Genomic DNA, 27,527 nt, shown 5'->3' on the forward strand with positions numbered 1-27,527 from the left:
ATTACCCACGTGGCTCCCTCCCTCATTTGCCCAAGGCTTTGCTCAGATACATTCTCAAAGGGCCTTTTTCTGACCAGCCCTCTTTTAACTGTGGCCACTCCCCCTGTTCCCACTTGCCCAGGAACCCCTGACACTGATGTAGTCACATTTTAACCTACAACATCATCTTTCATCTCTTAGAACTACTTAACTGACTGTATCAGTTTTTAAATTACATTATGCTTCTCTTCAAGTGTTTCCTCTCATTAAACTGTAAACTCCACAAAGAAAAGGGTTTCCGTTTAGTTTGTTTGCTGGTGTACCCAAGTATTACAGCAGTGCCAAACACGTAACAGGACACAATAAATGTATTAAATGAATAAATGCTATACAAACATTTCTTCTGCATTTTGATGTTTGTTGGCAAGAGATTCATACTCCTCATTGGCGTGTGATCACAGTGGCCATGTGCTAATTTAATCATGGTAAATTTAAAAGTGGCATAAACCATGCCGTACCCACTGGTGAATACCAAACCCACATCATATTGCTATAAAAATATGTTTTTTATAGTGGTAGCTAATAGAGATTCTGTTACAACAGTCAGTACAGAACTGCATTTATTATATTTCCTATAAATATTTTCTCTCTCTGAAATAATTTATAACTGGTTGGAGGGAAGAAAAGTCACAGAGAGGAAACACAGTACAACTGAGATATTCTTCAGACCCTGAGTACCAAATAGGTGTCAACCACCATTTTGACGTAAAGAATAGCGTGGTGACAAATACCTAGAAGGGTTGTGCTATCGTGGCCTTTACATTCTAGCGGGTTCCATGTTCTCTTTGCTATTGATATTGTAAAAAAAAAAAAAAAGAAAAGAAAAGAAAAAAATTCAAGGACAGGTCTAAGATTGTGCATTCAGACAACTATGTAAAAGACAATGCATAGCAAAAACCACAGGGGTATGAGTAATAAGCAATATGGTGTTTGATAAAAATTAAACAATGTTTTGTGCTCAGGATTTCCTCCTGTACCTGCTATTCACATCAGTACCGATCTCAGAACAGGACTGGAGCCTACAAGACAAAGGAAAGCAGAGACACCTGCTGGAGTGACAGGGTGAGGAAACAGGAAGGAGACCATGACAAAGACTATGGCATTTCAATAAGGTCACAGGAAAAAAATGAACAGAAATATGAACAGACAAGAAAGTTTTGACTACGAATCAAGTATTTAATAATTTGCTATTTCTAGCACTTCTATGTAAAAGGGTAATAAAGAACAATTTAATATTTGGAGTATTTAATTCATAATTATTAAGTGTTAATTGAAAATTCATTATTTTTTGTTACCAATAATTAAAGCAATTACACTAAAGTTCCATCTTCATTACAATATATTCTTGATGAAAAGTATGCTAAAACAGGTATTTTCCTCTTTCCAGAAATTAAATCTCCAATGTAAATTAGAAAAGAAAGATGTGGGCTACAAGAATCCCACTCATTCTGGATAGATCGCATTTATTTATTTTCCAAAGGATGTAACAATTGGACAGATCTTTGAGGACTGGAGGATGAGGCCCCGGGTCACGGTGGACATGTTTTCTCAGTTTGCCCATGCTGTGCTAAAAAGCTGTTGTCTAAGGCAAAGGCAGCAGAAGCAAATGCATTAAAAATAAAAGGGCTCCTGTGAATTTATGAGAAGTGCATCACAAAGACAAATATTTCAGCCATGCAATTCCACTCGGCCTTTTCAGCTGTGTGTCCATAGCAAGTCAACGGCTAAATTGAAAAATCAATTCCAATTTAAATTATTGGAATAAAGAACACCAGGAGTCAGAGATAAAATGGCTTTGTTCTCTGAGATCCTTTTTAATTGGAAAGTTATTTCTTCAGGGTATTCTAATGGTTCTGAGGGAAGATTGCAAAATAAAGTTGATCGGCTGGGGGAAGGTTAATAGCTAATGTGCTCTCCTGGCTGCTCAGCAGCCTCCCGTCTTTATGACGTCCCCCATCATATCTGGAAGGACTGAGATTCTAAATCATTTGATACATGCAAGGGCTGTATTTTCTCTTAGTCTTTCAAAAATCATCCTGAAGCTGGAACCTTGGCAGAGCTTACAGCCTTTGCAACATTTGCAACTGGACTCACTTTTGCTTACAAATGTCAGAGGGCCCTTTTCTTCTCTTTTCTTTTTCTATGTGTTAATTTTCCTGATGGGGATATTCTCTAACAATGGAGTGGTAATTAATGAAAATATGAGACACCTGAATAGGATGTTAATAAAAGCTCTGCTCTTTAATGAAGGAAAAAGAAAGAAAAAAATTTTGCCAACCTGAATTAAACAGGCAAAAAAACATATTTATGGTCTTAGTAGATGGAGAACAAAGGTACAAAGAGAGGGCAAAGAAGAAACATGACATATATAAAAGTGTTAATAAATATAATTCTCAAAACTTAATATTAGATATAGTGAGAAACTAAAAATCATATTTCTAAAGCTTCAGCCCAAAGTTTAAAAAAATAAAGTTTAATTAAACATATAATAACCTTTGCTCTGCCTGTAGAAAATTGTTTGAGGCAGCTGTAGATTAAAAACCTTAAATGAGCATTTAATTTTAAATTAATAAAACAGTTATGGTATGTGTTAGGGAAAGTTACTGAGGTTTGCGTAAGCATATTTAATTACTATAAAAGATAAATCTCATTTCCATGTAATGAACTCAGAAGTGCAGATACAGTAAATATGTACTTATGTTCTTATTATTAATGCTTTAAATTTGTAAGAATATTTAGGAATTTAATTAGCATTTAATAAGATAGCTATAGCAAATTATAGTAGTTAGATGTTAAATGTAAATTAATATTTTTAGTATTTAATTGATATTAACTAATTAATTACTGTTTATTACATGGCAACTAGATTTATCTTTTATGGAGTTATTAAATCTCAATTAAAATGCTCTTTTAAGAGGGCACATTCAATTAAAAATAATATTCTATAAGATTTTCATAACTCTATTCTCCCAGGACTTGTGGTTCATAAGTGTATCAAATCAAATAACCAAGGCGGCTTAAAAAGGAACCGAACTGGCTCCACGCCTGACTTGTTTAAGCAATTCTAGATGCGCCCCAAATAGGAAGGGTTTATTTATGAAAGTCAGATAGTATTTTTATCCATTAAAGTTATAAGCATACATAGGCTTAGAAAGTCCATATGCTTATGACTCAAAAATATCCCTCCACAGAAAATGGTTCTGTGTTCAGGGATTATTTCTTTGAGAAAACTGACTATGGGTCTTTAAAATAAAAGTGCTATTTATTATTTGGTATTTCCCACTCCATGTGACTTAATGTTTCATGCACAACATGGCAATTAATTGACAGGAAATTTTACCAGGGAGAGGTATAGTAAGACTACAAATTCAATAAGGGGTCAATAACCAAATGTATTAGACTGGAGGCAAAAATGAAAGAGAAGGAAATATACAAGCTGAAATGTTATTTTTCTGTCAAGTCTATGTCCTTGCTGTCAATTCCTGGTGCTCAACATTATATAAATGGAATGTATAAAATCTTCCATATCTGACACAAAATAATTCCTATAGGTACTTTATAGTTATTTAGAAATATAATCTGAGATAACACACTACTCTATCCCCCATGCTGGAGTAGATTTGCCGCATTTTAAGTCCTGATTCTACCAAATACAAGGTGTGACACCTTTGAAATGTCCTATTACTATCACTATATGTTACTATTCTGTGCTTCCGTGTCCTTGAGGATGATAGTACCCATTTGAGGATTATCATGAGGACTGAGTTAATTCATGTAAGGTGGCTTCAAACATCTAATGTATGGAAATAACTCCATGAATGCTTATTGTTATTACAATCTCCAATTTTTAAAGTAGTGATGTTCTCCACAATTTGGAGCTGAAGAAGATGCATTATGCTCTAGCACACTAAAAACAATTGGGAAACAAATTAGTTTATTTTTATCTAGTTTTATCCCCTTAAATAATTAATCTCAGTCATTGTAAATATCTATCATTACCCACAAGTCATTTTTAGCAAAGCTATAAATACTATGTGATTTTAATCTTTTTCTCATGAATCAATTCTTGAGGATACTTTGTCATTTTAGTTCCTGCAATTTTCAAGTATAATGAAGATATTAAATAAAACCTATCTTACATTGATTCTAGCTTCTCTCTACAAGATATCTAGCATCTCAGCTCAATAAATAGCCATTAATCATTATTTTCTTAGTCAGTCTTGGGTTTTATGACAATATTCTTACCTAAGCTCAGTGAAATTAATTTCCAGTTAATATTGCTCAAAATCATTCTTGAAACACAGGTATTTCACTGTTTATTATGTTTATGCTTACCTTTAATAAGTGAAATTTGTCCATTAAATTTATCTACACAAATAACTTTGTTTATAATTTAATACTAGAATATATATTTTATACTCTATTTTTGTTGTTCATTTTCTGAAACATTGAACTTCAAATGAGGAGCAATAGATTCTCATACCAGCCACCTTAGACATATCATCTACATGATCTTAGCTTACTTACTTTCATTCTTCCGTAGCAGAAAGTTCTTTCTAGAATAATCTTTTAAAAAACTTTCCAATTCTAGCATACTATTAAGTTATACTGAAGTTATATATTAAGTTATACAAACAAAATTCATCTCTGTTATTTGTGTTTGGCTTAGAATTTTTATTTTGCTTGCCACTTAAAAAAAGCTATTTTTCTGAAGTGAACAAATAAACTTTTAATATAAAACCATGAGCCAAGAAATTAAATTGAATTAAATGGGTGATTCTGTTCCTGTCCTATGAGCAGTAACAAGAAGGGTGCTGCTGTACTCAGGCTTAAAAGAATAAAAAGCAGTGAAAACAAGAGATAGAAAGACAAGCCCATGGAGGTGTGGCAGCTTGTTTCTCTGATTCTTCATCAGCCTTGTCTGAGTCAACCTTGTCCTTCAGATGGGTAGCACTAAACTCCGTGGCAGTAAAGAACTAAAGAAGATATGACAGAACATTTGACAGATGTGCAGAAAAACAATTTACTCAAGAGGAAAAAGAGTAAAGATGAAAAGGAGAAAAAAACAAGCATTGGATCAGAGAAGCTACTCTGGAAAAAAAGAGAGAGAGAATAGATACAGGATATCCTCTGTAATTTGAGTGTGGAGATGTGGGATTGAAATTTACTGATGAAAGTCATAAGGGAAGGACATTGATTTTCATCACTAATATTTTGAATATAACCAATCGGAGTTTGCCAAAGAGAAGAAAAGTAGAACAAAAAAAAATTAACTAATTGCTTTGAGGTTCACCTAAAATATCTGCAAGGACAAAGGTTTAGTAAACAAAGGGAGACTGAAGTTATCAGCAATGGCAAAAATGTCTGAAAGGGACGAAGCTGAAAATCTAAATTAGCCTGACTTTTTGGACTACAGGTCTGCTCCCACAGGACGGAAAGTAAACAGGTATCCACTCTAGCTGACAAACTAAGCCAACAACCGCATTTTTGCATGTATTCCTCAAAGCTGTTCTCATTCTTCTCTTGCCTTTTATAGGTATTCCTTCACCTGTTTCTATCCTTGTTCTGTCCTTCAGGTTCAATGCATGATGTTATAAGCACTTCACCCTCAAATTGTTCCAATATTCTCACTTCTGCTGGATTTGTGCCCCTCAAATGATATTCTCTCATTTTTACCCAATTTTTTGATACCTCCTATGCTACCACACACAAAAGAAATAAAACACTGCTTTTCCTTCCCTGATTTGCTAGCCACTGAAAGGCTGTCTTATTTCATATACTTCCATGGTGACAACATTAGAAGAGGACAATGCTGGAAAAAAGAAAACCCTGGCATTATTCAGTCAGTGCCTATCACAGAGTAATAGGCAACATATTCAAAACTGGAAATTATGCCTTGAGTGAGTTATCAGAGCTACATTCCAGGAGGAACTGCAGAGTGCCCTTCAAGATGTACATGAAAACAACCACTCTCACTGCTCCCCCAGTGCCATTGTTGTGCCACAGGAAAGTGCCTTTTACCAGTTTAGTATGACCAGCATGCATATGAACAAGTGGGGCAGATGCACCTCTTCTCCAGGCCCCATTCCCAGAACACTGACATCATCCTGGTTGAGGCAAGAGCAGCCATCAAAGTCAGCAAAGATCCTGAGCCTGGTATGTAGGTTTCTTAATCTAACAACAACATCATTCTTTTTCACTTTATATTTGAATGGGATTCCTAGTTGTTTACTGGGTGTCATTTTGAGATGGCAACAAGGGGACCAAGGGATTCCAAAAAACAGTCTTGTATTACCCAGTGCAATGTGAAATTAGTAAATGAAGTCCCGAAAACTGCAGTGGGAGTTGGCTTCAGCAGCAGCTGAGAGTAACACAAAACCATGCGGGAACATGGCCGTGATGCATGGGTCAGATATCAGATCCGCATCTCAGAGACTGCGTGCTGTGACGGTTGAGGATGGGTGTAAGACAGCTGACTGTTAAAACAGAGCTTATATCTGACAGAGGGCCAGCTTGGAAAACCAGGGCTGCTGGGGAATAAATTTAGGCCTATAACAACTGTGCATTTCAAACACAACGTCTTTCTAAGCATTTGGAGATGTGAAGGAAGACTTTTTTCTTACCTCAAACTTTAATGCCCATAACAGTCATGACAGATTACCCTCTAAAGGAAGACTGCGGAAAACCACCTTCTCTCTTGGTGAAATGCTATCAGGAGATAGGAAATAAGAAATCAGTTAAGAAAAATTTAACTTGAAATTTAAATTAGACCTCAAATATCTTTTTACATAATTCGAAAAGAAGTTACATTTTTACCAGCTTCATCTACATGATAACTGTTCAATAACCAAAGTGGTCTTGCAGTTTGTCGCTGTAAAACAGAGCTGGACAACAGGAAGTGTGGGGGCTGAGCTCCAGGTGGTATTTCCATTCTCGAGACCTCAGCATAACCCTTGCAGGATATACAAAGCATAGCAAGGAGAAATGGTGATGTTTCCTTGTTTCCTAAATTCTAACACCCCCCTGATGATAAAATGCATAATAAATTGACATCATTGGGACAGAGGAGCAAATAGAAATGGGGTTTCTTTGAATTAAAGAAATGAAGGAGATAGACCAAAATGGAAGCTCTTTAGAGCAGTGGTTCTTTAAAGGTGTTGTGAATCCCTAGAGGCACGTGCAGAGCCGGGATGGCGGCGATGGCCGTTCTCCTGCCCACTGTCGAGTACCACAGTACATTCTGATACAGGCCACGCTTCGAGGAGCACTGAATTAGAAGGAAAGTGCTGTGCAAACTACAAAATAAATTTAAAAAATACGTAACATTTACCTCTGCTTACTTTTGTTTATAATAAGATAGATTTCCAACCCAACATTTGTTCAATCATTCATCTGGTTGGACTGATCAATTTTGTTTAGAAAACAAGTTTTTGGTCTCTGAGTAAATGAATAAAAATAATGTTTCACTTTAATTTTGAGATACTGACTTTAATTTTGAGATACTGGATAAGAATCATACTGACTTTAACTGGAATACTTATAAAATTTAAAAATGTCTTTCTCTCAACTGTAAATAACTTTAAGTATGATTTTTTAAATAATTTATGTATTAAAACTCTGCTAGGGCATTGTACCTTTTAATCATCTTTAAAATTTTTAATGATAAATCTTTATCTAATATTCTTTTTTAGATTTATTATATACTTGACACATACATGTAACTTACCCATTAATATTAGCAGAAATAAAAATTTATGTGCGTTCATTGATAGGAGAATAAAACCCTTCATACCATATTTTCAAATATAGGATTATAACTTCTGAGGACGCATTTGATCAGAGCAGAAAAGCAGTCTGATGAGTAACATTATGATTGATAATACATTGCAATTCATAATTGATACAACCTTAGATCTGCCAGTGCTGCAAAAGGTCACTTTGAAACCTGATGGGGGCTACAGCATGGAAATAAGTTAGAAATGATATTGTATCATATAAAGAAAGAAGATACTGACACAAATCTACCAATTCACAATAAATTAAAAATATCTGAGAAAGCGCAGTAATTAACAGCAAGTTCCCGGAACTTGACATTCCATGCAAATGTCACCCCCTAGGGGATGACACGCAATTTAGAGTGTCCTTTCCTTGTCAAGCTGAGCAGAGCTGAAGAGGTCTGCAGAAAACGTCAGCACCTGGTGAAAGTTGGGATTTCTACAACTGGTGATTCCATTTGCTTCTGTTTCTCAGGAAAATGATTCCAAGTCTTACTCCCTTCTTTTTATATTTTGAAGATATTATGTACTCAACTCTATTCCTTTGCATTAAAAAACGTCAAAATATTAGAGAACAGCTGAATTATTTTTGCAAAGTTCTCTGGGAGACAAGCTGGAGTTAAAGTGGTGTATTTACACTGTTTGGTCACAATATTTCACCCTTTAGAAGGAAAAAAAACTTCCCCTTGAATTGACACCATTGTCTCAAGCCTTTAACCTTTTCAATCCGAAACTGCTTCCACCCGAATACAGAAAAACAGAGCATCGATCAACAGTGAGCCCCAATACCACATCAAAAACCAGCCCACACGGTGAAGGCTGGATCTGTCACAACTACTTGTTCATACCTCCAAATCTTTTTGGTCACAATTAGTTTTTTATCATTCTCTATTGCCTCTTTCTCTTTTCCTCACACATGTAGTACTAGTGAAGAACTCTTGCCTACACAGAAACCAAATAAAACAAACACCAGATAACTCCTGTGTTTGAAACAAACATCTAAATAGTGAATGGCAGTGTCCAGCCTGCAGCCCGTGGCCCACATGTGGCCCAGGATGATTATGAATGCAGCCCAACACCAAATTGTAAATTTACTTAAAACATTATGAGATTTTCTTTTGTTTTCATTAGTGTTTGTGTATTTAACATGTGGCCCAAGACAACCCTTCTTCTTCCAGCGTGGCCCAGAGATGCCAAAAGGTTGGACACCCCTGTAAGATATTATCTTCATTGAATCCACTGAGACTCACACATGTATTACACTACTCATTCCCAAAGCAAAGGTCTCCCTATCACAATTAACATAATCATCCCAGAGCACTGTGCCTCTGTTCCTTGAACCCAAGCTCCCCACCTCTGCCTTCATCTTACACTCTACTACTATATTCCATGAACTCGGGATCTGTGCTCTTCACACTCTTTCACGTTTTAAAATGCTCCTCTGAACATTGCCGTGTCTTAGGGAGAATTAATCTGGCTCCTTGTATGGTTCTAAAATGGAAGCTTTCTTCTTACATTTGGTCTGAAAGTGATATTAATATCATCCTTCTATTAATGCCCCAAGCCTTTAGATCATTTTTAGTCTTAAGAAAATTTCTGCTCTTTAATAAAAGATACAAGAATTCTGCATTTAAAACTACAATGCTTTGCCAAGGGTAATTAAGTAACAAGTAATAAATGCAGTTTATTTATTAATAAATACATTAATTATAATAGATATACAGTGTGGGGCAAAAGTAGGTTTACACTTGTGAGTACTTAAAATACATAATTTATTCTTTATTATTAGTTATAATTATTATATTATTTTACATACAAACAACTGTATATCATATTCATGAATTTGAAGCCTTTATATTGGTAAGAAATAAATTATCCATAAATTGATATATATGAATTCAATTTTATCTCAATCATCATCTGAGCAGACATTTTTGGAGAAATTGACCAGCTGATTCTAAAATTGATGTGGAATTCCAAGAATACATAATAGATAGAGCAATCTTTAATAAAATAGTAAAGTTGGAATATAACAGTGCCTAAGTTACTATGACATATACTAATCATGACAGCATGACATTAGCATAAAATAAACCAGTAGTTCATGGAATGAAATTAAGAGCTCAGAAATAGGATTATATATGATTTTTGATGAAGGAACTAAAGTAAAGAAACCCATTGGGAAAGAAAAGTCTGTTCTAAAAGTGGGTCTGAAACAAGTGTATAATCCACACAGGGAAGAAGAAGAAGAAAGAAAAGGAGAGAGGGAGAAGAAGAAAAAAGAAGAAGGGGGGAGAAGGAGAAGAAGAAAAAGAGAAGGAGGGAGAGGAGGAAGATGGATGGGAAGGGGAGGGGACAGAATTAAAGGAGAGAAAGGGGGAGATGGAAGGGCTGAGAGAGACCTTTCATTCTGTTTTATACAACACAAACAAGTTAGTTTGAGATGGATTCTAGACCTAGATTAAAAAGATAAAACAATAAATTATTTCAAGAAAACAAGAAAATATTTTATTAACTTGGGGTACTCCAAGGGTTTTTAGAAATAAAACAGAACACAATAATCATTAAAGAAAAAATATAAAAATATAGGTCATCAAAGAATTGCAAATGCAAACCACAATGAATTACCACAACACATCAGTCCGGAATGGCTCAGATTAGAAAACTGACAACATCAAATGTTGGCAAGAACATGGAGAAATACAAACTTCCATACATTAGGGTAGAAGTAAAGAGAAACTAGCACTATGCAAATGCCTGGTCACTCTTTTTTAAATATAAGTATGCACTCCACTATGGCCCAACAGTTCCACTCAGATTTTTCTATCTAAAAAAATGTAATGCAGCACATGTAAAAAAAAAACAAAGTACATATCAAAAATATTCATAACAACTTTATTCATAATGCACCAATAGGGGAAATAGCCTCTAGGCCCCTCAAAAAGCGAATGTATAAACAAATAAAAAATTGTACATTCACATAATGGAATACTACCCAAGAATAAAAATAACCAAACTTCTAATACACATAATAACCTGGACTAATTCCAAGTTGAAATGCCAAATAAAAGAAAGTCAAACTTTACTTAAAATAATATATACCATAGGATTCCACATACATGAATTTTTAGAGCAGGCACAACCAACCTATGGTGAAGAAAAATCACAGCCATCCATGCCTCTGTGGAGGTGAAGGTAAATATTAAGTGGGAAGAGATATGACGGAACTTTCTGAGGTAATAATGAGAGTTCATACCTTAAATTGGTTTGGGTTATACAGGTTTATACATTTGTTAAACTACTCATTAACTTTGGAAACTCATTGCTGTTGAGAATGTAAATTGTCATAAACAGTTTAAAATCCATGTGTATTATTTCATAATATTAAAGAAATGTGTATGCCCTAACCCATTAATTAATTGTGCTTTCAAATATATAACCATAATAAACACATCTTGTATGCACCAGGATATATGCATAAGAATATTCAAGGAAGCATTGTTTAGAATGCCTAAAACTAGAAATAATCTAAAGGATCATCAATAGTGGAATAGACAAATTGCTCTATACACCAATGCAAATGAATCAACCACAGCTAAACCCAACAATGATGACATTATAAATGTGATTTTGAAAGAGAAAAGCAAGACATAAAATATTACATTTTTACAGGTTCTAAAAACAGGCAAAATATGCCATATTATTTAAGAATGCATTCATAGATGCTAAAACTATTCTTTCCTTAAAGAAAGCAATATCATTAATGTGAAAATGAACCCATTGGTAGGAGGAAATTGAGAAAAAAATGTTGGAAAGTTACTGAAAGGTAGGTAATGTCTTAATTTTTCAACTTCTTGATATTTACTTGGATTATGTTATATGTATAAAATTTTAATCTATCAAAATCATTTTAAAATGAAAATTCTTGGTAAAACCTCATATTACACAATTTTATTACATCAACAAATTTGTATTTATTTACTGCCTTATGGAGATTGAATGGGTATAAGATCAACATGTTTATTATTTTTAAAAAGGCATGATTAACTAATAGTAATAAATGGCTTTGTATGTTAGTATATATTCCAATTATCTATATCAATTGCTAAAATACATATCACCAGATGAACTATTAAAATAATCTTAAATTTACCAAATAGTCGAATAAATAGTTTGCTACTCAGTGGGCTAAATCATGAGTCTCTTGTGAATGAGATAAAAGATACTTTGTGCTTGCTTTCTCAGCAATTTATTTCCTCTGGTTAAATAGTAGTTATCACCTTGCCGAAAATTATCTCAGAATTTTTAACACATCTTTTTATGTTTATGTACAGAAGTTCCTTTTAATACATCTCATTATTCCTGGTTTTGTGTATATGTGTCAAACAAAGTATTTTTAAATGATAAATGGAAAAAAACCAAGTATAATTTTGAATGTTAAAATTTTAAAAGGGGTGAACTGGGGAGTTCTCCAATGCTGTTTTCTTTTCATAGAAAGAGGACCTCCGAATAAACTACTTTCGTATCTACTAGTTTGGCACCTCAATTCTATTTTTCAACTGATGGCTGTTTGACAATCCATGATGAATAGTGTGTGGTCAGCTATTTCAGATTTTCCCATTGCTAGAATTACATTTCTAATGTAAGGATGGGTTATTATTAGCTAAAGCTTTTATTTCCTAGGATTAGGTAAAATTGAAAGGGTTATTTCTGTTGATACACCTCATTTCACATTGCAATGCAACTATTGAACTGAAAACGTCCTTAGATTTCTATTTGAATGGTCAAGGAATGGCTTGATTATGTGTTATTGGCTTTTAAAGGGCCAGTGTCACTAATAGTCAAAACAACATTGTTCATATAATAATTCCATAGTTAATCTTAAGAACTGTTTAAATTATCATTTTCAAATTTTTCTTACAGTAATACTAAAAGACATCAAATATTTAAAAATGTCTGAAATACAAATTGTATAATCTCTCAGTAATGCCAGATAAAGTGTTGTATTCATATGTAAAAATACAGACTCTGTAAACCATTAGGTAAAGGTGTTTTTTATTAATCATGCTGTAATCACCTACATTTAGAAATATGTATATGCATTTGCCATTATTGGAACCCACTATTTATGTAACAGCATGGCCACTGTTTGAGAAGGGATACAATTGATTTATAAAACTCCAAGAGATTTTTCATAGGAGTAAAAATGTAGTGACACAGTTTATGGTGAAGACAGGTCAGAGAACAAGTACTTCTCTGTTGGTGCACAAGGTACTAATTCTGCACCTGACATACTTAGCACACACAATGGAACACATAATGCCAATATTATTACAGATTATCCTGGGCCTACTATTGTAAATAGTGTTGTATATGAAATAAAATATAAATTTCTAAAAAAGAGGAAATGCTATAATTCATTAGAATCATAAAAACATGGCTATACCAAAGTCACTACTAAAGCTAGCACTTCTAAAGGAAGCAGTCATAAAATATCATTTAATGAAATGATAGCCTTGAATTGCATTTAGGTAACAGGTTAAAAAGCACATATGATGTTTGAAGAGTATAATAATCATAGTTAAATAGGTAGTCAATTTGTATGTATACTATATTCTTATATTTTAAATAACTTATTTTTAAAAGTTGGGCAAATATATGAATATAGCTAGAGAACATAATTTTCAGATACAATTCCATAATACTAAATTTTCCGAAGATAGCAATAAGAAAATCATTCAATAATAAGCTGCATGTATAGTGAAAATAAAACTCTCTTGCATTACTTCTCATATGCAACATATTAAAACATAAATTAGAAATATGCATTGATAATAATATGGAACAGATTTCAATATATAAAACATTGAAATCTAATGCAATGATAAAATAGTAACTTTTTAAACATCACCCTAAAAACATGTAAGGGAAAGTGAGGCACACAGACCTTCATGAGCAGGTGGACCATCTCCTGGTTCTTTCCATTTTGGTTTTCGTGTTGATATGTCCTCTGAAGAGGGAGTACAGCGTGAATAGATGAAAGCTTCCTTACGACGACAGTAACAACTGCAACTCCATCTCAGTAGGACATGATGTACTTACTCTCCTGATCACGTACATAACATGCTCTAGTTTTGTGCAGCTATTCTGCAGTTTTCAGCCCGTGCATGATAGAGGAAGCAAAGGAACGTTCCTCCTTGAAGGAGTGGCGGCACCATCGTCACCCTAGTCTTTCTAAGTTAATAACATGACTTCTCTTTTTGCTGCTATTGTTTCATTTGTTTTCAGTTTTTCCATGTGGGAATTACAACCTCAGAATTTGTAGAGGGTGTAGATTTCAGGCAGCCCACCGCAGGCCCGCGTGAGCTGTGCTTTCCTTTCTAAAACCTTTCTCTGTCTCTCCTCCCAATCCCTCCCTCTCTCACTATTTTCTTTGTTAGAAGTTTGCTGGTCCAGGATTATAAATACATGAATGAGCATCTTCCAGTATGAATTTTATGTTTCCTGTAGTTTTTTTTTAATGATATGCTAATTTGAGGCTCCTGTATTACTTTGAAGTACAGGCTACAGCTTTTGTGCTGAGCCCTAGTCTTCTCATCTGTTCTTTCACTGAAGCTGAGACAAAAACAAAACAAAACAAAACAAAACAAAACAAAAACCCTATATAGATGCAGAGGCAGATTGGGAAAGAGAATTTCTCCTTTTCTTGCATGGTGTTAATTTATTCATAGATTTAAACAGTCACCTGTTACTGTTAAACAGTCAACAGTATACCATTTGAACATCATTTGATAGCCTTTGGGGCTGATAAAGAATCCATGACCCCCAAATAATATTATGACATTATCTCCACTTCCCTTGACAACAATATGCGAAGCTGGATAATTACTTTAAGTACACCTGCTCAGAAAAAAAGGTTATGGTATTCCAGATATGGAGAAAAACAGAAGGGTGTTGAGGGGTGCACATGGAATGATTCTGTTTTTCTTGTGCCTTTTGACCTTTCTTCACTGCTCAAGTGAGAAGAGTTGAAGACCTAGCATAGATGATGCGCCTGCTAGTTCCCCTCACTGGCTGTCTGTGCCCCCAGAAATGATGCCATTGTCCATCACTTTGCCTCAAGGACTGTGGAAGGGATTGTTTGCCTTACACTTATTACCTCACAACTTCATGGAACCAAATGCAAGCAATCTAATAAACTAATCATGAGAAATAAAACCATAATATGCTGTTTCAAACTATGTTCCATAGTGTTCTGTTTTTATTACATATTGTTATTTTAAGGCCCACTCCTCCTTAGAGCTGCTTTAGGAATAGGAAAGGCAATTTAAATGCAAAATGCCTCTTTTTTTCAAAGAGGGTGTAAACCTATAAATGCATCATTGCACACGTGGATGAACCTTTCATAAAAATGGAAAGTGAGTAATGAGGTGCATCTATCTCCCCAATATGATTACTTATGAAATTCTGTGGCAGGCATATCCCTCTAAGATTAAATAACTCTCAACAGTTCTCTGCCAAATTTTTTTAAAAATTTGCACTTGGGCTTTATTTGTGCATGTTTTGTACCAGATTCCATGAACTCAAATATTCCTCTGTCTCTCCCATAAATGAACTAAAATATTTCTCCTATCACGTCTTACTATTTACCTCCGTAAAGAATAACTAATTTGGAGAGTGATGGTGCTCACAGATAATTGCTCTATTTTGAAAGAGACGTATAGACTGGATTTTCAACATCTCCACTCCAAAATCAACTTATCATTTGAGATAAAAATATTCTTAAAACATACACACCTGATACCTTCTTCATATTTATTTATCTATACAGATCAGACTCCGTGTATCCAGGAATTCTATGGCTGTGTTCTGCACTAGAGGTGCAGACTGAGCATGGTTATAGCACAGTGACCACTAGGGAGAGCTGCCTCACAGCACACCACTGTCAGCAGCACGGCCACGCTGGAGAATTCGCCATAACAGTAATGGAAAAACAACAGCAGCTCCCCAACCAAGTAAATTCAGTAATAGCATCTTCCCAACTTTTAGTTCATCATGTGATCATATTAGTAATTAACAGGTATCTGGAGCTGCATACATCATCAATTTTGGACTTCGCTACCATTTCCACATAAAATGAACCATGTCCCAAACACAATTTTTACTTTCCAATTTCTCACTCCTCTTTGGCTGTGAAAAGTAGCTTTGTAATAATATTCCTGATTATAAGAAACAAATCATTGTGTGCATCACATTAAATATTTTAAAAATGTTGTTATTAAAGGATAAAATAGATTTATACAAAGAAGAAGTAACTTTTAAAGGCAAAACATTAAAAATTTATTGATGAAAAATAACAGCAAAATATAAATATCATTAATTGTGGAACAAAGTAAATAAACTGCCATAATTTTTAAGAAATGAGGGGCTAAATTTTAAAAAATATAATATTATATCATCCTTATAATCAAGGTTGGCACTTTCAAATCACTGCATCAAAGAAGTGAGAAGGTTTGTCTTGGATTTTGTTTGTGTTTTAGGATTATTTTAAGCACAAGTTTCATCTTAAAGAGGAATAAAGGAGCCTAATTAGTTCAACTAGCAAAATTCCCCACCTAATGCACATAGTTTAGACATACTTTTTAGGACTATGTGCTTAACAACACAGCATCACTGGTGTTAGAATAGTAAACATTCTAAATTATATTATTTTTAATAATCACAACTTGAAACAATTTTTGTGGAATATATTTATATTATTGGCCTCAGTTACATGTGTCCACTGATTTGTGTACAACATTTACTGGTTATTTCCTTTTCCTTTTTCCTGGTTTTGCTTATTACCCTTCCACATCATTTAGCTTTGGCTCTGCCTAACAATTTTTCTATTTTGCAATTGAGTTTAAAGGGAAATGTTATTAAATCAGGGAATTCCATAAATATTGCTTAAAAGTTATAAATAGGCTGTCTTCGGTATTTGTCAACACAGAGTTCTTTCAATTAAAATATTTCCTGGCTACCACAGCGTGGAAGCCGTGGAAATTGGCTCCACATCCAGCTGGCTGATTCAGTAAGAAATCAGCTGGCCTCAATTTAGATTTCTTTTCTTTTAAAGCAGTGCCAAATTGAGGATTAGTACATTGTGGAGAGGGGGGCGGGCAGCTCCACCCCTGATCAGCCATTCTTCATTGCCCAGAATGGGCTAGCCTTCCCAGCCCCAGCTGTGCACTGGATTAATCTACACGGGGAGCTTCTCTATCTCCACTGTTTTCAACGTGCTCATCAAGGTCCGGCATCACTTCTGACAAAAGTGAAATGGGATTCTGCTGACACTGGATTTAGGAGACTTTACTCAGGCCTTAAAAATACACATACACACCAAACACACGTGCACAGGCATGCAGCTTTGATCACATACATGCATTATGAAGGTAGTCAACAGATAACACTGAATCTTAGGAAAATTGAATAAGAGGATGATAGACCAGAACACTTCTTCGGAAACAGGCCCATCAGAGAATGGGTATGATTTTACCGCTCCAGAAATGGCTCTTCCCAACTAAGTGTGTAAGAACAATTTAGTTAGCAACTTGTTGGAGAAGGGACTTACCCTATTTATTACACATGTAAATATTTATGTTAATACCCCATTACTGCCCTCTTCTTCTAGCAGCTTCTCCTCAAACCACCCAGGCCATAGTCTATCACAGTAACATTTTTCATTGCAAATGTCTGCTTTGCAGCTTCTCAAAGCCCATGGGTCAACTAAGTGACTTTATAAACTAATCATATGTTCCTACCACTAAGGAGGTATACAAATGCATACAGTTTTATTGTGTGGTATTTTTCCCATAAACTGTGGGTTTTTTAATAAGAAGTCTCAGCCCTTAATTTTGATGTGCTATTGATGATAAAGTTTAAGAAAATTGTTTGGAGTTATGACCTCACTCAAACTGTGAGCCAACTAACCATAACTATTTAGGTTTAGTCTTGGTTTATATAATCATCTGTCTGCAGAGAATGAAAGTAATTTACTGACTGTATTTTCATAAGTCTTTTAAAAAGACATTATATGAATTTTTTAAAGAAAAGGCAGTTCAAAAAGAATTTAGCAGAAATTTATTTCAGCTCATTTTCCTGATAATTTAAGATTTACCTTTTAAATTAAACAAGTGAATAGACAATGTTCATCTAGAGGAGCTCTTTATCAGTCATCCTACAAGGACTATGGCAATTACACTACTGGAATCAACACCCTGAAGAAAAAAAATACATTAATATAAAAAAGATAGCAGATGTATTAATGAAAAATGTTGATGAATGTATTTCAGGCCCTGGTCAAATGTATATTCATCATCACCTATGAAGGCATTTGTACACCTCCTTAATATAATTTCTTAACAATCACTGGTTCTTTAACCTGTCCCAGGTCCAAGGTCAACTGCTACTGCTTTTGACCAGCAAAGCTAAGTCACTGAAAGTTAACTTTTGGGTTTTCCTCCTGATTTCTGTAAGTGTGTAATAGTAGGCCATGAAATTATGAAATCTTCTTATATGAAAAATATATCTGAAGTGGTTGATAAAATCAAGAGATGTACTTGAAAACATCACGTTGTGTGAAACTGAAAAACAGAATAATTACAGAAAGAAAAGTACAGTGGGTCACATTGTTTCTGCTTATCACTCCTTCATGAGATAAAATAAAGGAATTGACATGTAAATGTGGATGGTCTCCCAGCTTTTACAAAAAGCGTATTTGCCTCCCCTCCTTTCAGAGGTGAATTTTAAAACCTGTATTATACTGGTGAGTTTGAAGAAAAGCAAAAACAATACCAAGAAGAAAACAGAGAAACAAATGTATGGATCAAAAAGCATTCTTGATTGCAACTGCTTCTGCAGAGGTGAAACAGTTTTTGGTGCCAAACCAAAAGCAGGAAAAAAATCATTTGGCTCCTTAGCCACTGTTGTGTTGTGTGGGATCCCATAGGAAAACAAAGGGAGTGTTTTTCATTGTGGGCACAATGCCTGAAAGTATACAAGGAATTAGGAGGAAAACAGAGTGACATCAATGGTCATAAAAATGTGACCTTCATCTTGACAGAATAAGACAAATAAAGTTTCCACAGCACCTGGCATTTAAACTTTAAAGGAAGTTGTAAGGACAACCTCCTCCTTACAATGGGCCTAAGCATTACTGTGTTTCCAAATATTCCTGATAGTTTCAGTCACTGATAACTTAGAATGCTGGCTCAGAGAAACAAAACCCTCAGAAATACACTGACCATTAGTGGATTTTGCCACTTTGGAAAAAGCATTGTGGATTGCAGTGGAGATCCACCTCGTTCCACTGGTTACATTCTGGTCCTTCTGCCAGTCCGAGGGACCATCCCACCCAGAGTCCTGCTTAATGAACTAATTGGCATCTCTCTGTCTGGAACTGAAACTTCCACATGGGATTAAAAGAGTGGAGACCTTGGGGCTGTTTTTGTCTTAAAAAACTGCCCCTTAGTACTTTTGAACTTGTTTCCTCAGCACTCCCTTTACTAATGCTCAAACTTTCTATTTGCTCAAGTTGTCCAGAGTTAACCTCTCCAAAAACCGAAGCAGCAGAAGTGACCTGTGGTGGTTAACTTTGTCTGCCTTGATAAAAATCACAGTAATATTGTTATTAAGTCAAAAGTAGAATAATGTGCTAACTGTACTGTGAATTAAACATGTTTATTTTATTTCAATTTAGTAATCCTTCACCAAATTTAAATACTACTACTAATAATAACAAAATTAAAAAGCTAGTGTGTCCTTTGCTCTGAGATACCACATTGGACTGACGTGTACCCATGTCCTCCCAATTTCCCAGTCAGATGGGACTTTTCTGGAGAAATCAAGAACTGCTGGCTTTGGAGAAAAGTTACCTTTATCTGAACATAAGATAGCCCTTACAGGTTTTTTTTTCTTTATTAGGAGCAGATATTATAATCTGCTAATAAAAATATTTGCTGGGTCTTGCTTAAGGAAAAAAAAGACATGAAACATATGAATATACATATATGCATACATATTTAAATATAATGTTTTAAATAGAATTTCCATAAGTTTAGACATTTGGGAGAGTTTGTTGGTTGTTTACAAGATAAACATTCACTCTTCCCTGTTTTCCAACACATTTTTTGGAGGGGGGAGGGTAGCAAGTGAATAGCAACATGCCCAGCTGAAACTTTTCATTTGACACCTGCCACTATCGATAGAGGTGGCCCGGTGACTAACTTCTTAACTGTATACTTATGGTTGAAATTTTGATTGGAGATTTCAAGATAATTCTGTATGAAGGTATCTTACTCAATTGGCAGGTAGGTTTCGTTCATCTCTTTCTTCTTTGTTTCTAAATCTTCTTGCTTGGAATATGGCTGTAATTGCTTGGGCCTCAGCAGCCATCTTGCAGCCACAGATTAAGTTTGAAAGCTAGATGCTTCACACATGATGAAGAGAAAAGAGCGAAGGAGCTTAGAACATTGATGAGGCTCAGCCAGAGCCTCCATGTATATCCTGGACTGTCTACTTCTGCACTTTTTAAAAATAAGAAAGCAAAAACATAAATAAAAACTATCTCATTTAAACCACAATTTTTTAATTTATTTTATTTTATTGCAATTATTGTTCAAGTACAATTTTCTATCTTTTACTCCCATCCAGGCCCACCCACCCAGCCTTCCCAACCTCCGTCCCATTTCCACCCACCCCTAGTTTTTGTCTATGTGTTCCACCCACCCCTAGTTTTGTCTATGTTATTGTCTATGGCCATTCTGACTGGTGTGAAGTGGTATCTCATTGTGGTTTTAATTTGCATCTCTCTGATAGCTAGCGATATTGAGCATCTTTTGATGTGTCTCTGGATCCTCTGTATGTCCTCCTTGAAGAAGTGTCTGTTCAAGTCCCTTGCCCATTTTTTTATTGGGTTGCTTGTCTTCTTAGAGTGGGGTTGTGTAAGTTCTTTGTATATTTTGGAGATTAAATCCTTGTCTGAGGTATCATTGGCAAATATGTTTTCCCATACAGTTGGTTCTCTTTTTATTTTAATACTGTTTTCTTTAGCCATGCAGAAGCTTTTTATTTTGATGAGATCCCCCTTGTTTATTCTTTCCTTTATGTCCCTTGCCCTAGGGGACATATCAGTAAAAATGTTGCTGCATGAAACATCTGAGATTTTCCTACCTACATTCTCCTCTAGGACTTTAATGGTGTTGAGGTTTATATTTAAATCTTTTATCCACCTTGAATTTATTTTTGTGTATGGTGTAAGGTGGTGCTCAAGTTTCATTTTTTTTTGCACATAGCTATCCAGTTCTCCCAACACCATTTGTTGAAGAGGCTATTGTTACTCCATTTTATGTTGTTGCCCCCTTTGTCGAATATTAATCAACTGAAGAGACTTGGGTTTATTTCTGGGTTCTCTGTTCGGTTCCATTGAAAACCACTATTTTTAGAGCCTGTATTTGCAGCTGAATTAGATTTGTGGAAGATACAGCCACCCACAAGTTCTATTCATTTTTAATATTTTATAATTTAATTCACTCTTAAATATCTTTAGATTGCACTATTAAAATGTTCTTGTTTTTACATTTGTTTTTTGTAGCATTAGCTACACAGTTCTAATTAAAAGGTTGGATTTCACATCAAACACCAGACATCCACATCCTAGCTCTTTCACTGAGCAATTTTATGAGATTACTGAAAATTTAAAATATTTCTAACCTCAGTTTCTTCTTCCATAAATTGGAAAAATCATTTAAATACCTATATAAGAACATTATTTTGAGAATAAAAAGTGCTTTGCACAGTGTAAGGACTCAGTGGATAATAGTTATTACAAATAAAAAATCCATATTTAATTGGTAGTGCTGTCCCACCATCAGGCTGTCGGAGAGGGACTCTGGATCGTATTTATTCAAATGTACTTTGTGTTTTAGTCACTCTTCAACAATATTTACGACATGTGGACTTGTAAATGGATATAATCAATGACTCACCAGCAAAAAATAAAAAAATAAATAGAAATTCAATTCATGATTTTGGCTTTTATAATGTTGTGTTCTAATCAACTCAAAGCATAAACATTGAGAAGAGTGTCACTTTCAAACTTTAATCTACCCATTTGTTCCATCTCTCAATATTATATTTACCCACAAAAATAAAGAATAATGCAAGTTGCAAATTAAGCAACAAGAAACATCATTCAGCTCTAAGAAAAAGTTCATGTACTTCCATAAATTATATGCATAAATATTATTTCTTGTCAAATATGTATTTCTACTTCCACTCTTTCCTTAAATTAACTCCTAATATATGCACCTAGACACATATCTCAGTGGCGAATAAGATCTTTTAAAAACGTTTCAAGATTTTTTAAACTCCATTGTTTACTTTCAGGCATTTCTATTACTTGCTTTGATGGGATCAATGGTATTTCTTTATTTGGACACTACCGTTGGTTCTCACAACCACCTAACACATCATTGTGATAAGGTCTTAACAATACAGGACTCCTAACAAAATTTCTGATAGCCACCTATGTGGGTTATGATGTATGCATCATTTTCTGTGCAACTATCATTTATATCTAATTAAGAATTAACTTGATAATAAGGTGGCAAAATATTGCTAGTTGTTTGATTAAGGAAATTGTTTTGTTTTGTTTTATTTATTTCATTTAGAATGACTTAGAGCTATCATTTCAATTATATTTCTCAGCCCCATGAACCCTGACCTGGGTAAATAAAAAAATAATTTTCTGAAACCCTGTAGTCCCAAGTGCCGTGGTTTTTCTTTTTCTTCTAGAACTGTGTAAGATAGCTGTACCATTAAGATGGCCAATAGTAATAGGAAATTCCTGCCCCCTTTAAACAGACATCTACAGAATTATCACCTTTAGAGAATCAAAATTCTTCCTTTTATGCAGTGCAAACCTTGCTAATGTGGGAGTATTCCAACAGGGTCAAAAGTAAAGAACAATTCAGATCGGTACAGAAAAAGAAATAAAAATTCTACTTCAGGAGAGATTAGGGGAAAGCGGATTTAGTACACAATAGTAGTGTGAGATTTGCTTATTTAAATAGATTATTATATTTGCATTTTGATGACTCTTATTTCCACACTCTGCTTTCCTAACACCTCCTACAAATAAGAAAGTGTGTTTTTCTGCACCTCTACACTAATGATTCCTCACTCCACAAGGCTTGCACTTATTAAAGCTTTTTATTGCCACTTTGCTTAAAGAGGTGTTTGAACTCTAGCAGGTAGACAAATCCAGAGGGGAAATTCATTGGAAAGTATTCATAATGGAATACAGAATGAAAAATACAATTATTGCTATGGACTACTTTTTTTTCTGGTCTCTACAGATGCATCAAATATCTGCACTTTGACTCAAGAATATGAGATAGATCTTCTCTTGGGTTTAAATATCTAATAGAGAAAGAAATTCCTTCCCATTCATCACTGTGTGAATATAAAAATTAAATTGCCATTAGGATATGACCAACTGAAGATATAACAACATAAGCTTATTATGTCTTTCTCCTCAGTAAGAAAGAACTCTGAAGAAATTGCTTGGTGCTAGTACAAATCAATTCTATTTTTGTTCCAACAAATGTTTCAACCCATCTATAATAACACTGTTTTCAGTAATTATTTCTTTCTATTGTTTATTGTTTTCTAGATGAAACTTAATGGAATAATGAAGTTAATAGTGGACATACTAATATTTTTTTCTGGAAGTCTTCCTATTAGAAAAATTTACCTTTCCCAACCTATCCATGCACTTATAGATGGACAAATATACTTAACATATATAGGAATGACAACAACTCTTAATTTTTATTTTAAGGTGAGTCATGAGTTTTCAAATACTTAGAATTATCTGGACAATAAAAACCTTGAGCCTGTTATGCCATGGTTTTCTTAATCTTCAGTATTCAAGCAGCATTTTTGCACAACTACTTTAAATGATAAAATGGGCTAATACCCTAAAATGAATGAAGCATGGTTGAAACTCTGAAGAACCAACTACCAATGTACATTTTCTGTACACACTCTGAATTCCAGCTACCAGTCTTACATTTTCAGAATGAGGAAAGTGCGCCAAGAGAGGGAGTTTCTCCTTTGAGAGAGGATACTAAGTTTTTTTACCGGGGACATGTTCAAGATAAGTAGGTGACAGAGAAAGAACATTCAGCTCAAAATTTGCAGGAAGAAAAGACTTAAATTACACTTTTATTTTTTAGGTAATTATGAGTTGTCCTTTTTAGCAATAAGAAAAGTTACTAGGTAGGAAATGAAAAGGCATAAGAAGAAAAAGAGGAAAGTTTGGGAACAAGTTGTAAGTTTTTCTATGTTACTGCTGCAAAGTTTCTGATTTTTCATTTATTCAGTAACTTAGTCAGCACACATTACAGTTAAGATAAACTCAGGTAGTATTAAAATGATTTTTCTATTTCAAGGGAGGGGTTCTGTTTCTCCTTACTTTATGCAAGCAGACAAAAGAATATTTTCCATTCAAATGAGTTATCATCTGCTTTTCTTTTATCAAGTATGACAAATTTTTTCTGAGTTGGGAAGCTATTACCTCAGGAGATTCTAATGCCTGAAATTTTGGAGTTGCAGTTGAAGTAATATTTAGTCATCGGCTAACTATCCCAAGTCCATACAGGATTTTAAATATCAGTCTTATACAGAAAGTTGTTCAGATATGCAAAATATACTCACATGTGTAATTAGCTATTAAGATGTGTTAATACAAACTAACTCTCTTTTCTGAGATGAAACATCATGCAGACACCTAGGTACTTTGGATCTTTGAGTTCAGGACCATCCAGAATTTTGCTATTGGTGTCCCACTTGGCCCTTTGGGAATTAGAGCTCTCTTTTCCCTCACATGGTATAGCCTATTTGCTGTTTTTGCTCCCACATTGCTTTCCCAGCACGTTAGAACCAGTAGATATTTACATAAAGCAAACAAAAAATGGCTAATATATTTTCTTCTACAAGGAACTTTATATCTCAATTCTACCCACCTGCACCTTGTCCTAATGCCTTAAATCTGGCCAATTTTCTTTTTCATATATTAACCATAAATATGCTTAATGTTTACCACTAAAAACAAATGAACAAACAAACAAAAAAAACAAAGCAGCATACTGGATGATATGTTTTAACTTTCAGTTATCTCCCAGGCATTGCGATATGTGATTCTACCCACACTGATTCATTCTGCCCTCACAATATCTCTTTGGAGGAGCTAATGTGCCCCCTCCCTTTTTATAGGTAAGGAAATTCAGGTACAGAGTGGTTAGGTAACCTACCCAAGATCACACAAGTGTTAAACAACTAATTGAAATTTGAATCTGATCACTATCATTGAAAAGGTGTTACTTATTTACTAGTTACAATCCAACATAAGGTGGTACAGAAACTTGTTCATCCTGAACTCATTTCCAAGCTTCTGCAGCTTCCCCTGGTGTCAAAATTCACACAGTTTTTTTTCTCCTAACAATCAGTTAACTTAGCTCTCTTAACCTCTTTACTTCTCAACACCCTCATCTGTAAAATGGGAATATATATACGCACTTCAGTGGGACGTTGCAAGGATTATATAAAATGACATTTGTAGAGTGCTTAGCGAGAGACTACTTGGCACATATCCAGAGCTCAGTTTTCCCATTGTCCTTGTAACTCTATTTGCCATCCATCAAACAGGAAGAAGCTCTAGTTGGCTTTTCTAAGTTTTTTTAATACCTGCTTTCTCAACATCCTCTTAAAGAGATATGAGAAAAGACCAGTTCCTTCCTGCTGCAAAGTGGTGTCATAGAAATGCATGCAACTTAATTTCCTTTCACCAAATTGAAAACTTGAAGATATTTTATTAATTTACTAATTAATTACCACCGCTCCAATAATTTAATTGCATCAGAAAACATATACATAGCACATAATCTATTTATAATACTACATTTTTAAATGTGTGTTTATTTCTAAAAATATGTATTCAAAAATAACCCATTTTATTTTTTTTATTTATTGTTGTTCAGCTACAGCTGTCCCACCTTCTTCCCCATTGCTCTCCTCCCCACTCCCACAGTCAGTCCCTCCCATTGTCCCTGCCCAGGAGTCTTCTGTTTGTGTTCCTTTGCTTGTCCCGTCCCCTTCCCCATTTCAAGCACCAGGTGATGAGTCTTGTAACTATTTATTGAATTCTAGGTTTCAGATGCTACTGTAGCTTTTCAAGAGTACTCTGCTAAACATTATCCCTGGTACCTATCTTAGGCCTCTGGCAACTCCTGAAAAATACTATTCTGAATTTCAGTTTGCTCATTTAACAGCAAGCATTTGCCTTTCATATTCTTCTGTAAACATCCTCCATGCTCCATCCTCCTGTCGATCCATCAAGGTACGTTTCAAAAGCTAACACCAACACGAATCCTTCTCTATCATCTCAGCAAACAAGTCTCTGGTCTTCTAAATTTTATTTCAACCTTTATTCTTTTTTTTGTATTTATTTCCATTGCCACTTACCCTCCTTATACCCTCTTCCCCACACACATATCTCCACCCTGTTGTCCATGCCCATGAGACCCTTTATCTGTTTGTTTAATCCCTCTTCCCCTAAAGTCCCCCTCCCATAGCTGTGATCCTGCTCTCCATCTATGAGTCTGTCTCCATTTTACTTGTTAGTTCAGTTTGTTCATTAGATTCCACATATGAGTGAAACCATATGGTATTTGTCTGCCTCTGACTGGCTTCTTAGCATAATGTTCTCTAGGTCCATCCATGATGTCATGAAAGGTAATTTTTTTTCTTCTTTTTTTATGGCTGAGCAGTATTCCATTGTGTAAGTGCTCCATAGTTGTTTTATCCATTCATCTATTAATGGATACTTGGGCTGCTTCCATATCTTGATGATTGTAAATAATGCTGCAATAAACATAGGGGTGCTTAACCAACAACAAAATAAAAATACAACCCATAGAATGGAAGAACATATTCACCAATGCATTGATAAGAGGTTAATATCCAAAATTTATAAAGAACTTATAAAAGTCAACACCAAAAAAACCCAATCTAATTAAAAAATGGACAAAGAACCTAAATAGACACTTGTCCAAAGAGGACAGATGGCCAATAGACATATGAAAAGATGCTCAATGTTACTATCAGAGGAATACAAATTAAAACCACAATGGATTTCATCTCACACCTGTCAGAATGGCTATCATCAATAAATCAAAAAACAACAAGTGCTGGCGAGGATGTGGAGAAAGGGGAGCCCCTTTGCACTGTTGGTGGGAATGCAGACTGGTACAGCCACTGTGGAAAGCAGTATGGAGATAATTCAAAAAATGAAAAATGGATCTGCCTTTAGACCCAGCAATCCCACTTCTGGGAATATATCCAAAGAAACCAAAAACACTAATTCAAAAGAAGATCTTTATTCTTTTGCAGAAACCTACTGTGTGCTGCACTGCATTCTTTGTACTCATGTAGCCTTTTTAATATTAGAGGTAATGTTTATTTAAATGTGTATTCCTAACACTTTAGCACAATGCCAGGCACTTGATAAATGCCCAATAAATGTTTGCTGATTCAGAGTAAGGAAGGAAGGAAGGAAGGAAGGAAGGAAGGAAGGAAGGGAGGGAGGGAGGGAGGGAGGGAGGGGGGAAAGAA

The sequence above is a fragment of the Phyllostomus hastatus genome, unplaced genomic scaffold (assembly GCF_019186645.2).
Source record: "Phyllostomus hastatus isolate PE091 unplaced genomic scaffold, TTU_PhHast_1.1 phas_contig_29, whole genome shotgun sequence".
Taxonomy (NCBI): Eukaryota; Metazoa; Chordata; class Mammalia; order Chiroptera; family Phyllostomidae; genus Phyllostomus; species Phyllostomus hastatus.